Raw genomic sequence first — 15,670 nt, 5'->3', positions numbered from 1 at the left:
TTTAGTCCAGAGGTGGGGCGAGTTACAAACCATACGCATCGCCCGTGCCCCCCGCCGGCCCCGCGCCCCCCCCACGCACCGCCACCCGGCCCACCGCCCGCTCCCCCCCCGCGGGCACCCCGTCCCTGGCCGCGCACATCTCGTCCCACCGGCGCTCCGTCTCCTCAATCATCCTGCGCTGTTCCCGTATCCGCTCCTCCAGCGACATCACCGCCCACCGGTCCTCCCACCGTACCTCCGCACCCGCCACCCGCAACCCGCGGCCACGCCCCACACCCTCTGAGGGGCCGGGAGTCCCCCGCCCCGTCGCACGCCCCCCCACCCCTTTAGCCGGGCCCTTGCCTTTGCCCCCCCGCCCCCCGCCCTTCCCCTTGCCGCCACCTGAAGCGCCCTGCGACTGGTCCCCCCACCCTCACCCCCAACCGACTCGCTCCCAGAGAGATACAGGGCAAAGTCTTCACCCACCGGCTCCTCGCAGTCCCCCTCCTGGTCACTGTCCTCGCTGTAATCCACCAGGCACGAGCCCCCCCCACTACCGGCCGGCCCCGTCCCCCCCGGTACTGTCGCACCCACCCCTCAAGCGCCCCTACAGCAGCCCCAGCCCCTCCCGCGTCATCACGTACCTCCCCCCCCCCGCCCCCCCCCTCAGGCAGCACCTCCACTGACCCCAACACTGGGAGGCTCAGACGCCGTTCACCAGGTTTCCCCACAGGCCCCGCCTTCTTACTCCCCCCCCGCGCACCCGCCGCGTGTTTCTTGGGAGGCGGTTCCTCCATGCAGGCTGCTACGGCCCCTGCCACCCCCGCGGACGCCGAACGCGGAGTCCTCGCCATCCCCACCCACGCCTGATCCAGCACCCCCGGCCGCAATAAATCAGCCCTCCCAGCGCCGCGTCGTCAGGCACCTGTCCCCCACCCCCTTCCATCGCCGCACCAGCTCCGCCGCACACACCAGCCTGCCCCCGCCGACTCCCCCGCCGCACACAGGCCGCCCACCGTCGCCGGACGAGGCCGCCTCAAACGCCGCTCCACAAATCCCCACAACCGCGCCCCCGCTCACCGTTCCTCAAACTCGCAGATGCGTCCGCCAAAACCGCTACCGACTCCCGAAACCGGCCACGCGTAGCACCGCGACAACAAACCCCCAAAGCTCCACTAACTAAACCCACCCTGAGGCGCTGGGGAAAGGAAGGACTTCCTCTTCCTCCCCCTTTTAACCCCTATCTGACGACCCCACCCCTTATCCCACCCCTTCCTCCCCTGTCCTTCAACTGCGCTAAATCCCCGGGGGAAGACTAGTCCGCTGACCTCTCTTCCCCCGGGGCCCGCAATGAACAGGGCGGACATCAACAAACGCCGAAAATGCTTAATGAAATGTACACTGGCATACGTAAACGAGCTGTCACATCTAATATTGTAAAATAACAAAAAATGCCTAAACAGGCTTTATATCGGCTGCGCTGTATTATTTTTAGGTGTCACCGTGCGTAAAGCGAAGCATAAATGCAGATAACAAACGCCCAAAATGCATCCTTGAAAAGTACAAGCAAGGTGGGCGGGCCCTAATGAACAGGGCGGACACCAACAAACGCCGAAAATGCTTAATGAAATGTACGCTAGCAAACGTAAACGAGCTGTCACATGTAATATTGTAAAATAAATAAAAATGCCTAAACAGGCTTTATAGCGGCTGCGCTTTGTTATTTTTAGGTGTCACCGTGCGTAAAGAGAAGCATAAATGCTGATAACGAACGCCCAAAATGCTTCTTCAACAAGCGCTAAAACACGAGCGCAGCCCCCCGGCTGTGAAAGTTAACTATTAACTGAGAGGGGGAGCAGGAGGTGAGCCATCGAGTGGTGCGCGCGCCTTAATGAGCCAGTGGGCTGAAGCGCTTCCCCAAACGGATTGCATGGCGGCACGATGCACGTGATTGTACGCGTGCTCGCCATGCAATCCACTTTTGGGAGCACTTTGAAATGCCCCTCTTACTAGAGTCTCGCAGCGATTGCGTAAACGCAATAGCTAGGCGAGACCTAAAAATGTGTCTAAAAAAATACATTTTCCTCACGTTTCTGTGGTGGAAAGTTCTGGAATCTGCGTGGATCCACTAAATTCTACCCACCCTGTGTTTCCCAAAGCTACATTTTCACAGTAAAAACAGACCCTTTTTTCGGAAAGTGCCTAGCTGTAGATTTTGAACCCTAGCTCTGCCGGCACCTAGGGAAACCTATCAAACCTATACATTTTCGAAAACTAGACACCCAGGGGAATCCAAGATGGGGTGATTTGACTGGCTTTCACCAGGATCTATTACCCAGAATCCCTTGCAAACTTTAAGGTGGTAAAAAAGAAAAAAAGACATTTGCCTCACATTTCTGTGGTGGAAATTTCTGAAATCTTTGTGGATCCACAAAATTCCACCCACTCCGCGTCCCCCAACATCTTCCAAAAAAAATGGGACATCACTTGTGTGGGTAGGCCTAGTGCCCGCGACAGGAAACAGCCCAAAACACAACGTGGACACACCACATTTTCACAGTGAAACTGACCCTTTTTTTGCAAGTGCCTAGCTGTAGATTTTGAACCCTAGCTCTGCCGGCACCAAAGAAAACCTAGCAAACCCATACATTTTTTAAAACTAGACACCCATGGGAATCCAGGATAGGGTGACTGGACTGGCTCTCATCAGATTCTGTTACCCAGAATCCCTTGCAAACCTAAAAATGTGTCAAAAAACTACATTTTCCTTACATTTCTGTGGTGGAAAGTTCTGGAATCTGCATGTATACACAAAATTCTACACTCCCTGTGTTCCACAAAGTCTTCTGAGAAAAATGGATCCTCACTTCTGTTTTTAGGCCTAGTGCCCGTGACAGGAAACGGCTCAAAACGCAACGTGGACACACCGCATTTTCACAGTGAAACGGACCCTATTTTTGCAAAGTGCCTAGCTGTAGAGTTTGAACCCTAGCTCTGCCGGCAGCTAGGGAAACCTAGCAAACCTATACATTTTTGAAACCTAGACACCCAGGGGAATCCAAGATGGGGTGACTTGACTGGCTCTCACCAGGTTCTATTACCCAGAATCCCCACAAACTTTGACATTTGTAAAAAAAAAAAAAAAAAAAACATTTTCCTCACATTCCTGTGGTGGAAAGTTCTGAAATCTGCATGGATCCACAAAATTCCACCCACTCCGTGTCCCCCAATGTCTTCCAAGAATAATGGTACCTCATTTTTGTGGGTAGGCCTAGTACCTGTGACAGGAAACGGCTCAAAACACAACGTGGACACACCGCATTTTCACAGTGAAACGGACCCTTTTTTTGCAAAGTGCCTAGCTGTAGAGTTTGAACCCTAGCTCTGCCAGCAGCTAGGAAAACCTAGCAAAGCCATACATTTTTGAAAACTAGATACCCATGCGAATTCAGGATAAGGGGACTGAACTGGTTTTCACCAGATTCTGTTACCCAGAATCCCTTGCAAACCTAAACATTTGTCAAAAAAACACATTTTCCTCACGTTTCTGTGGTGGAAAGTTCTGGAATCTGCGTGGATCCACTAAATTCTACCCACCCTGTGTTTCCCAAAGTCTTCCGAGAAAAATGGTACCTCACTTGTGTGGGTAGGCCTAGTGCCCGCGACAGGAAACTGCTCAAAACGCAACATGGCCACACCACATTTTCACAGTGAAAATTGACCCTTTTTTTGCAAAGTGCCTGGCTTTAGATTTTGAACCCTAACTCTGCCAGCACCTAGAGAAACATAGCAAACCTATACTTTTTTTAAAACTAGACACCCATAGGAATCCAGGATGGGGTGACTTGACTGGCTCTCACCAAGTTCTGTCACCCAGAATCCCTTGCAAGCCTAAACATTTGTTCAAAAAACAAATTTCCTCACATTTCTGTGGTGAAAAGTTCTGGAGTCTGCGTGGATCCACAAAATTCGACCCACCCCACGTTCCCAAAGACTTCTGAGAAAAATGGTATCTCACTTGTGTGGGTAGGCCTAGTGCCCGCGACCGGAAATGGCCCAAAACGCAACATGGACACACCACATTTTCACAGTGAAAATGGACCCTTTTTTTGCAAAGTGACTAGCTTTAGATTTGGAACCCTAACTCTGCCAGCAACTAGGAAAACATAGCAAACCTATACTTTTTTTTAAAACTAGACACCCATAGGAATCCAGGATGGGGTGACTTGACTGGCTCTCACCAGGTATGTTACCCAGAATCCCTTGCAAACCTAAACATTTGACCCAAAAAAAAAAATTCCACACATTTCTGTGGTGGAAAGTTCTGGAATCTGCGTGGATCCACAAAATTCCACACATCCCACGTTCCCCAAAGTCTTCCGAGAAAAATGGTACCTCACTTGTGTGGGTAAGCCTAGTGCCCGTGGCAGGAAACGGACCAAAACGCAACATGGAGAGGCCACATTTTCACAGTGAAAACAGACCCTTTTTTTGGAAAGTGCCCAGCTGTAGATTTTGAACTGTAACTCTGCCAGCTCCTAGGGAAACTTATCAAACCTATACATTTTCGAAAAGTAGACACCCAGGGGAATCCAAGATGGGGTGACTTGACTGGCTTTCTCCAGGTTCTATTACCCAGAATCCCTTGCAAACTTAAAAGGTGGTAAAAAAGAAGAAAAAAACCATTTTCCTCACATTTCTGTGGTGGAAATTTCTGAAATCTTTGTGGATCCACAAAATTCCACCCACTTTGCGTCCCCCAAAGTCTTCCAAGAAAAATGGTACCTCACTTGTGTGGGTAGGCCCACGACAGGAAACGGCCCAAAACGCAACATGGACACACCACATTTTCACAGTGAAACTGACCCTTTTTTGGCAAAGTGCCTAGCTGTAGATTTTTAACCCTAGCTCTCCGGCACCTAGGGAAACCTAGCAAACCTATACATTTTTTAAGACTAGTCACCCAGGGAAATCCAGGATGTGGTGACTTGTCTGGCTCTCACCAGGTTCTGTTACCCAGAATCCCTTGCAAACCTCAGAATTTGTAAAAAAAAAGAAATTCCTCACATTTTTGTGGTGGTAAGTTCTGGAATCTGCTTGGATCCTCAAAATTCCACCCACCCCGCATTACCCAAAGTCTTCCGAGAAAAATGGTACCTCACTTGTATAGGTGGGTCAAGTACCCATGACAGGCAAGGGCTCAAAACCTATTGAGGCGACATCAAAATTACCTATCACAAAACAATCAGGTTTTGCAAGTGGGGTGCCATGAGTGTTTGTCCCCGGGCTTGGCGGCCATCTAGGGAAACCTACCAAACCCACACATTGCTGAAAACTAGACACCTGGAGGAGTCCATCAAGGTATGGCTTGCGTGGGTCCCCCAACATTTCCCTACCCAGAATCCCCTGCAAACCTCAAATTTTGTTGTAAAAATCATTTTTTTCCCACATTCCTGTGTGGGGAAGTTGTAGGATCACTGGGCTGACAAAAATTTCCTACCACATAGCGTTTCCACAGGTCTCGGCAGAAAGACTGGAATTTTGTGCGGGGAGGGGTGGGGGCATTGGTATGCCCATCTTTGGGCAACCCCCACCCCTACATGCTTCTGGGGAAAACAAAATCTCGTGGCTAGTGGGCTTTCAGATTGGGGGCTACTGGCAGAAATACTGTACCTTTGCGGCGGGGGGGGATGGGGGCATTGGCATACCCATATTGGGCAGCCCCAACACCTAATTATAATTTCTTTTTAAATCCCTGGTATCTTGGGGGCTACTGACCCCATCTGCCCCTCAGGGGGGCAGAAAGACTGTGATTTTGAGGCCGGGGGGTGGGGGCATTGGCATGCCCATATTGAGCAGCCCCAAACCCAAATTAAAATATAAACAAAAATCCCTGGTATCTAGTGGGCTTTCTGCCCCCCCCCCCGTGGGGCAGATTGGGGGCTACTGCCCCATCTGCCACCCAGGTGAGGCGGAAAGACTAAATTTGCCCAAATTAATATGGGGGAGCATAGGTCCTTGCCCAAGGGGCCGCTCCCTGGTGCCTAGTGGGTGAATCCCTGCTTGGGGATCGCCCTCCTGGGGTGATCCCCAATCAGGGATCCACCATGGAGGGGTACCATTGAAAAGGGGAGATTCTCCCCTTTCCAACGATAAATCCTGACTTTCTACTTTCTCAGGGGCTGAGATAGCCCCCTGAGCACGTAGAAAGGGAAACTGAAATGAGCCTCTTGGCTCATGTCAGTTTTGGTTTCACTGAAATGACGTCAGCGCGACGTGCGCGCTGATCGTCATTTCAGGGAAACCAGGGGGGAGGCCTCGGGAGCTGGGGAAGGTCTTCCCCCGCTCCAGAGGCTCTTGGGGGGGAAAAGGGAATCCCTCTGGTGCCCGCACCAGAGGGATTTCCTATGCCATGGCGTCGGGGGCACGGGAGCCTTCTGATGCATATGCGTCAGACGCGCGGGAGCCGTCCGACACACATGAGCACGCATGCGTCACACGACTCCCGCACGTCTGACGCATTGAAGGGGTTAATGTGGGAACGCCTACTCTGCATACATTATACCTGGCGCTGGTAGAATGTGACGCAGGCCTCTACAAACTGACGCACTGGGCCCAATGTGTCAATTTGTAAACGTGGAGCAGTGTGAAGCAGTGATTGAACTGCCGCTGCGTAAAAAAGAAATAGTGCTGCAGCGGCGCTAGCTCCTTGTAAATGTGCCCCAATCATCCCTGCTTGGTGCTAGGCATTTTTTTAGCACTGGTGCAAGGGAAAACACAGGGGTGCACAAGTATTCTTGTAAATACGGCGCTTCCCTGCATTTTTTGAATGATACAGCTCTGCACAGCTAAATTGCTTGCAGCGCTGCGCTGCACCATTTCATTGTAAATATGCCCCAGAGTGTCCCTGGTATGCAGGGTGTGGGGAAATTGTGGAGTGGTTTAGTGCTTTAATGTCCTTGAAATGCAGTTTCATGCAAAGTTTACAATGACAGAGCTGGTTTTAGAAGTAAATTGTTTTGTGCTACAATGAAGACAAAGATGTAGAATTAAAACTTTGCTCTTTGTTTTTTGGAATCTACTGGGTGATGCTGGGTAGAGGTCACAAGGTTAAGCAGTGCACTGATGGAAAATTAATTTTGTTTTCAAGGAGGGCAGTAGTTCTGCAGGAGACTGTTGACAATGTGGTGTCAAACACCAGCACTGCATTGACCTCTGTGGCCCTTCTGTCTCCAAGCTGCATCACACCTGTTTTATGTTCCGGTCTAGCAAGCTACACTCTTGAAGTCCACTGGCACACCCTCCCCAGCTAACGTCGAGCCACGTTTTCCCTTTCTGCTGTCAGACTTCAGGTCTTTGCTCAATCAAGAACATCCTCTCCAAGTTTCAAGGTCTGCAGCTGCTAAAATACAACACCCTCCCTTTAACCTCAATTTTCTCCAGGCTCGTGGCCCTTGCCTTTAGTAAAGTGTATTTATTTCTGTACCTAGCAACATTGTTGGCAGTCTGGCAGTAGGCTTCAGCTTGCCACCACAATCATCACACCTTTGCGCGAAAATATTTTACCGCAAGCAACTTGATAGCCAAAAATGCTATATTTCATGAACCACATTTACAGAGCCCACAAGTTTCCCAGGTCCATGTGTGAGTAGCTCATTCAGTACATGTTTTTTCTTAATAATGTAGTCCTGCTTGTTCCATTATAAAATCAGAACTACACATGCCAGACAGGTAAGAAACATCCTCGACCAGATGAACATCTTTCCCATGGACCTGGGAAAATTGACAAGTTTGCACATAATGTGTGGTTGTTTATCGTGCCTAAAATGCTATGTGGTAGGCTGTTTCAACTATGGTGCAGTGTAGTGTGGTTATTCATTGGCAACAGGTTACAGTGTAGTGTGTTAGTGTTATTAGGATGCAATGTGGTACAGTCAGTTAGAATTCTGATGTATACGGTGCAGTGAGAGGATTAGTATCCCAGGGGTTCAAACAGTTTGCAGGTTTGCTATCCCTAGGATAATTGTTATATATGTTTACTCTGGCAGTAATAGCCAACCTCTTAACTCTGTTGTTCCTTTTTGTATCTTGGTTTCATAATTTGCATAAATGTTCATTTATGATTTGTTAGAAATTACCATCTTTTGTGTGGTATTCCCCTCAGTGTATGCCTTCTGTAGTGTAACGTGTTTGTTGGCATTAGTACTCTATGCACTTTACTCCTCCCAACCAGTGGTAAAGTGCTTGTGCTCTTTCCTTTTAAACATGGTAGGATTAGTATACAGCCAATTGGCACATATAATTCACAAGTCCCTAGTATATGTTACTACCTGTACCAAGGGCCTGTACATTAAAGACTACTAGTGGGTTGCAGCACTCAGCACCTATGCGAGAGCTATTGGCTTTGCCAATGTCTTTTATCTATATTGTACACCAGTGTGGCTGATGTTCAGCATGGCTAAAAGTTATTGGCGTGGCATACAGGAGAGTGACGTGGAGTGGCATACAGTAGAGTTCCATACTGTATAGGGGCGTAGAGCAGAGTGGCACAGAGTAGAGTGCTTGCAGGAGACATTGTATAATCTAAGGGCCTTGTAATCCACCCATTGCTTACCATTCGTTGGCTAATTTGTCACTCTTAATTGCTGCCTTGTTACTAGGTAGTGCCTGCGACTGTCACCTCCTCTTTATAGGCGGGAGCTTGGACTAAGAATAGCTTGATTGCTGTCCTTCCACTGATCGCGCTGATCCAGGTAGTATTCTTTTTATTTATTTTTGTATTTCTTCTTCCACCTCCCACCCCCCGTACCTATTGCTTCTTACCCCTCCCAGCCTCTTTGTGTGCATAAATCACTATGATCAGTCAACACTGGCCACATCAAAGCGCTTTTCCCCCCTTGTTTTGATCCATGCACCCAACATCTTCTGTAGAGAGCGGCCTCCTTCCTCTCACTCTTGTTCTTTTTGCTCTGTTTTCTTTATCTCCGGGAACAAAAGCAAACTCTTGTTAATGGTCCCCGTTTCATTCATTCCCCCGACGCAAGAAAAGAAAATCGTATTTCTCAAATGTCAACAAGACAGCACCATTTAGTGTGTTGGCCAGCAATGTAGCTTTTCTCCTGTTTATTGAATTCGTTTTGAAACAAAGCAATAATGTGAACATGCAAACCTATTTACATTTAATAAGCATTTCATTTCTATAACTTTTATAAACGTTTAAAAAAATTTTTTTGTTAATTATTCCCCGCCAACCCCCCCCCCCTTGTACTGCATTTATGCAGACTCTTTCAAGATGCCATTCATTAATGCAATAACGTGTATCACTTTCATGACTCGCTTGATTATAGGTCTATTCAGTACCCTTGAGAGTATTTTTGGTGAGCAAAACAGTAAACTTGCAGCAAAATTTAATTCCAATTTTTTAGTCCACCCCAACCTGTATCATTGTAGCTCCCTGAAGCACGTCTAAGGCCTGCCATTGCAGCCTGCAGTACATTTCTAAACTGCCATTTCACTGTGGCAATATAACCCCTTTGCCAAGTATACACCTTCCTTTTTGATTTAAGTCATCCCTGAGGTAGACCCTAAAGACTTATCGGGCAGGATGCAGGGTATTTAAAATTAGAACATGCATGAGGCCCCTTGCCGCACCGGAACATCACTTTTTTGACGTTCCGGTGGCACAATGTGCCCTGGCATATTTACAAGGCCACGTAAAGCCACTTTACATGGCCTTTTATGGCCTTGTAAATATGCACCCCTTTTACGCAGAACACTGCATGAGAGGGGCGTTCCATGAGTGTTGCTGTGGGTGTTTCCACACAACACCTATACAATCTGACACATTCCCAGATTTACAAGAAATTGTAAACCTGGGAATGCATCTAGCGCCACCCCCGGGCTGGCATAGGGAGGAGCAACAGGGAGAAATGTTTTCATTTCTCCAAGTTTTTCTGTTTTCTGTGTGTGCTGCAAAGAGGAAATCGCCTGAATTGATTGATTTTGTACAGGGAGGTATCCCTTCCTGCACAAAATCAATCAGCCCCACATCGCAAGCACCCTTTCACCATGGTCCAAGGGTGCCTGTATTGGTGCACGACAGCCCATTGTGCTCCGGCGCTGGGGAAAAGGACAGGAATGCACAGTATCTCATATAAACTGCACATTCCTGCCCTTTTCTTTTGACCTAGGTCAACGCAGCAAGATTCCTTGCGGCGCTTTTATTACGTCAAAACCTAATAAATGACGCCCTTAATCTTTTACATGTCTCGCCAGAGAAAAAACCTCAAAGTCTTTTTTTCACTTTGGCAAGGCTGGGCACTGGTTTACCCTATTATATTTAATAAGTGCTAAATTCAGTTTCTGAACAGCTTGAGAAATACATTTTCCACTCATTTTAATTGTAATTTAACAATCCTAGTTAATGATAAAGTTGGATTTTAATTTATTATTGTTAAAAATGGTGGTCTCTAGTTGGCAATGGTTTGCACATTTGTCCAGGTAGGAAGCCTTCTTCCTTGTCGGGGTAAGGGGGATACACTTCTAAAATAACCCCTGCTCAGGCCGTTGGTTGCTTGGCACGAGCAGACAGGCTTATCTCAGAGGCAGTGTGTAAAGCATTTGTGCACAATACAAATAATACAGTGAAACCACTACAAATGGATACCACACCAGTTTAGAAAAATAAGTAATCTTTATCTAAACCAAACAAGAACAAAATGACAAAAATCCAACATACAATAATCAAGATATTACTTTTCTAAGGTAAAAACCGTCCTGACCATAGCAAATTATAGATGCAACACTTTCAACACAAAGTTCCTTGGATGCGTCAAAACCATAAACAAAAACAGCTGCTGGGAAGGTGATGTGTCAGTTCCTTACGCCCAGGGAAGGTGATGCGTTGGTTCCTTACTCCAGGGGAGGTGATGCGTCGGTTCCTTACTCCAGGGGAGGTGATGCGTCGGTTCCTTATTGCCATGCAGGGGAGGTGATGCGTTGGTTCCTTACTGAAGAGGAGGTGATGCGTTGGTTTCTTAATGCGGCCCCGGTGTTCTTGTAGACTTGGCGCCCCGGTGCGATGCATCAGGATTTGGGGATGCGGCGGTTCTCAATGCGGCAGTGCCGGCAACATCGCTGCGTTGATCTCTCCAGCCGCGGTCTCATGATGCGTTGGTTCTTGCAGCTGCACAGCTGGGCCTGCATCAGAATCGGTGCGGTGATCTCAACTTCGAAGATCGGTGCACGGCATTCGGTGTGCAGCAATTTCTCAAGCCGCGGGCAGGCGCTGCTGTCTGTTTCTCCAGCGGTACCTCAGCGATTTGTCGGAAAAGGGTGCAGATGCATCGTGCTTCTCTCAGTTGCGTCTCTTTTCCAGCTTCCCCTGCAGGAACATCCTCCAGTGGCCCAATACAGCAACAGGCAACTTTTGGCAGGTCAGAACTCCCAGCAAGGAAGTTCCGGGGAGCTGGTGGTGAAGTCTTTGTGACCCTGAAACATCAGAACAGGAGGCAAGCTCAACTTCAAGCCCTTGGAGATCTTCTTCAAGCAGGATACACAGCACACAGCAAAGTATTTGACTTTTCCTTGGCAGAAACAGGCACTGCAGGCCATCCCCCGGAACGCACGTGGCAAAGGGGCAGTACTTCTCCTTCAGCTTTCCCAGCTTCTCTCCTGGGCAGAGGTTACTATTGAGTGCAGAGGTATTCTAAAGTTCTGGGGCCTGAGCCCCGATATTTATACAGCATTTCTCTTTGTTCTCTTGTGCCAGAGAGGCTCTGTGCTCAGTCAAAACCAGTTCTGTCCTCTCTAGTCCAGCTTCCCGACAGGAGGTGGAGACAGCATTGTGTAAGGCAGACCAGGCCCATTCAGATTAAATGAAATATCCTCCCCCTAATCTAAATGCAGCCCAGGTCTATTAAGCCCAGCCCTGATTCATCCAGGAAAGGCAGGACACACCTCAACCCCCCCCCCCTAGCCCCCCCAGTGGCTCTCTACAGTGAATGCACATCCCCAGCCCCTGTCACTCCAAAGCCAGGCAGTCAATCCACAAACCAGCAGAGGCAAACAGGATGGCTAAGCAAGAAAATACTATCTAGAAGTGGTATTTTCAAACACACAGTATAAAAATATTCTTTACTAAAAGATGCATTTTTATATTCTGAGTTCAGGCATACTAAACTCCATCTTTCTATCTTGTCCCAATGGAAACTTATACTTATAAGATGTTATAGATTAACCCCCATTCTATCCTAAAGCACAGATAGCCTTGCAATAGTGAAATACAAAATACACTGTATTTAACTATCAGGACATGCCACTCACATCAGTACATGTCCTACCTTTCATATACACTGCACCCTGCACACGGGGTACCCTGGGCCTACCTTAGTGGTGCCTCACATGTAATAAAAGAGAAGGTTAGGGCCTGGCAAGTGTGTGCACTTGCCAGGTCGACATGGCAGTAGAGACTGCATGCAAACACTGCACTGGCAGGTTTGAGACCCCTTTAAAAGGCTGCTTGTGGGGGTGGCACAATCAGTGCTACAGGCCCACTAGCAGCATTTGACTTACAGGCCCTGGGCACACACAGTTTACTGTACTAGGGACTTAGTAGTAAGTCGAATAAGCCAATCGTGGAAACACCAATCCATAATAACAATTTACTCAGAGAGCATATGCACTTTAGTACTGATTAGCAGTGGTAAAGTGCCCAGAGTCCTAAAACCTACAAAAACAGGGTAAAAAAAAAGAGGCCAAAAAGCAAAAAGTCTGGGGATAAACCCACTGGAATAGCCAGGTCTGACACAGCCCCCTTCCAGCCTAAAGCCAGGGTAGACTAATCAACCCCTTGATGGACTTCCCTGCTTGGGGCGGCAGAACCTAGACCTTGCCCACAACAGAAGGGGCACATTCTGGCTCTACGCCTTGCTGAACCGTGTTGGATCCCTCTGTCCATACTCTCAGGGCCCACTAAGCTAACCCATGGGGAACTCTTCTCCTCACTTGTGGACACCATCTGTGCAAAGCCTAAACTCACTTTGCTCACAGATGTGTCCCAGTAGGCAGACAGTACCCACTTGGCCAACAGAGTGGTGTGGCCAAGTCCCCCCTGGGGTGTGACTCCAGCCCCCTGGGCTACTCTGTCCACCAGGATAGCAAACCACAGTGGCCATTGACAGCTGTCAGTGCTGAGAGCCAGTCCCCAGGCCTTTCATGATGGATCTCTAACCCCTGTGGCATCAGAGAGTGGGGGGCGGTAGCCCCAGGTGCCTGGCACCCTTTGTCTACTCTCCCTCCTGTCAGGTCAGGGATGACATCCTGACACTGACCCACCAGCCCAGGGTCTGTACCCTGAGACTGGACAGGAGATGGGGGTGTGCCTTGTCCTCCTCCCTGGGGCTCTGTAACCTCCTACCTGGAGTGGTACCCCAGATTTCGGAATTGTCAGTGCACCTGCAACAGGTGTCCTGCACAATTCTCTCATCAGTTCAGAGGTGCTATCCTGCAACTGGTACACCAGCCTGAGGTCTGTACCCTGAGGCTGAACAAGGGACTGGGGAGTGCTATCCCACACCCTGTCCCCCTTCTTGGGTCTCTGCATCCTCCTACCTGGAGTGGTAACCCCAGACTCTAGAACTGTCAGGCAACTGTGGCAGGCGTCCTGCACACTTCACCCACGAGTTCAGGTATGCTATCCTGCAACTGGTATCCCTGCCAAGGGTCTGTACGCTTAGGCTGGGCAGGGGTCAGGGTAGAGGCTGCCCTCTCCCTGCCCTCCCTACTGGGGCCCTGCACCCTCCCACACGGAGCAGTGCCCCATAAGACAAACCAGGAGGTGCATTATTAGCTATCACCCCTTCCTCCAGGTCAGGGTGGACACCCTAAACCTGGCCCTCCTGCCTAGGGTCTGCACCCTTAGGCTGGACCTGTGCCTTGTAACCCAAGACTTTTGGGGGTTACGCCAACTCCCCCACCCAAGGAAAACACACTCCTCATGAATTGTGCAAGAGTCTGCCTGTTGCAGGTCTCCTGCCCCCTGTCTTCCTGACAGAGCATGAAGACCCCCAGGCCAGAAGTGGCCTCACCAGGGTCAGTCCTGGGGTGCTCTCACCTCAGAGCTGGCAACCCCTGACCCACTGGTCCTTCCACTTGGGTCTGCGTCTCCCCTCACATCTCTCTCTGTACTCATGCACCATCCCAACTGCAGAGGTGTTGTCAGGCACCAGAACTGGTGGGACACTTGTTGATAACTTGTCTTGCTGCTTTGCTGTAACAAAGATTAAGGCTCGCTATTTTGGCTATAATTCTTTTTAAAAAATCACTGTATTTACTTTGCTCTGCGACGTTTGTAGTTACAATTTTAAATAGGTATTAAAAATCGTGAAAAAATATTTTGTAGGGAACGTATCTTGTACTGTTTAATTTTTACCTTTGTGTAACTCTGTTTCACGCGTTCACTCCCCGGACCACCACAGCTGGTGCTGGTTGTGTGGAGGGAGTACTTACGCGACATACCCGCCCCCACTTCCGGTGGGACATCTTTGCCCGCCATCTTGATAGGGTGACGGTCTAGTCTACGGACCTACTCTCTCCAGCACGATATTTAAGCAAGCTATGGCGCTGACACGCAGTTGATAACTTGTCTTGCTGTTTTGCTGTAACAAAGATTAAGGCTCGCTATTTTGGCTATAATTCTTTTTAAAAAATCACTGTATTTACTTTGCTCTGCGACGTTTGTAGTTACAATTTTAAATAGGTATTAAAAATCGTGAAAAAATATTTTGTAGGGAACGTATCTTGTACTGTTTAATTTTTTACCTTTGTGTAACTCTGTTTCACGCGTTCACTCCCCGGTCCACCACAGCTGGTGCTGGTTGTGTGGAGGGAGTACTTACGCGACATACCCGCCCCCACTTCCGGTGGGACATCGTTGCCTGCCATCTTGATAGGGTGACGGTCTAGTCTACGGACCTACTCTCTCCAGCACGGTATTTAAGCAAGTAATGGCGCTGACGCGCAGCGGACGCGCGCAGCTGGCGCGCCGGTGGCGCGCCATGGGTGCGCCTAAGGCAAGCCCGTCTGCGCCCGTCCGCGTCCGTTGCGCGTCCAGCGCCAGCCATGCTGCTCGTTACCCTCCAAACCAGACCATGACCTCTTGTTACTTGGAGAAACTGAATACCAGTAAACAATGTGGTCATGTTTTAGAGGTCAATAGTGTCATTGGCCTGATAAGTTGCTGGAAATGCCAGACACAAATAAACTTCATAGATCATCATACCATGACTGATTCAGATATTGTAAGCAGTTATCCGGATCTCATCCAAGGGGGCGTAATAAATGCTCGATCTTTACGTAAGCACGCCTTGGACATTAATGAACTGATTATCGACAATAAGTTGGATTTTTTATTCATTACTGAGACTTGGTTGAGGGAAGATTGCAATCCGGACATAGTGGTTGCTCTGCCGCCAAATTTTACCATGTGCAGGCAAGATAGAGAGGATGGCAGGGGAGGGGGAGTCACTATTATACATAGGGAGACCATGCAGGTGAAGACCTTTACCCTACAAGGACTAAAAGGACCAGAAAATATGGGCTTTTGTTGTACCATGCATAACTCCTTCTCCTTTTCTGGGGTATTGCTGTATCGGCCTCCAGGCAACAGCAACACTTTTTTAGAATCCCTGGG

General features: G+C 48.9%; 1 protein-coding gene across 1 annotated transcript in view; it reads left to right on the top strand.

Annotated features, from left to right (window-relative positions):
* LOC146784472 (guanylate-binding protein 1-like) overlaps nt 1–15,670 on the top strand; it is an 888,553-nt gene that overhangs the window by 78,192 nt on the left and 794,691 nt on the right. Inside the window, exon 2 of the mRNA XM_085633259.1 lies at nt 8,640–8,732. The gene's annotated coding sequence lies outside the window, so the exon portion shown is untranslated. The remainder of the gene's footprint in view (nt 1–8,639; nt 8,733–15,670) is intronic.

This window comes from Triturus cristatus, chromosome 11 (genome assembly GCF_964204655.1).
Source record: "Triturus cristatus chromosome 11, aTriCri1.1, whole genome shotgun sequence".
In the NCBI taxonomy this organism is placed as follows: Eukaryota; Metazoa; Chordata; class Amphibia; order Caudata; family Salamandridae; genus Triturus; species Triturus cristatus.
This window is presented reverse-complemented; position numbering and strand designations above follow the sequence as displayed.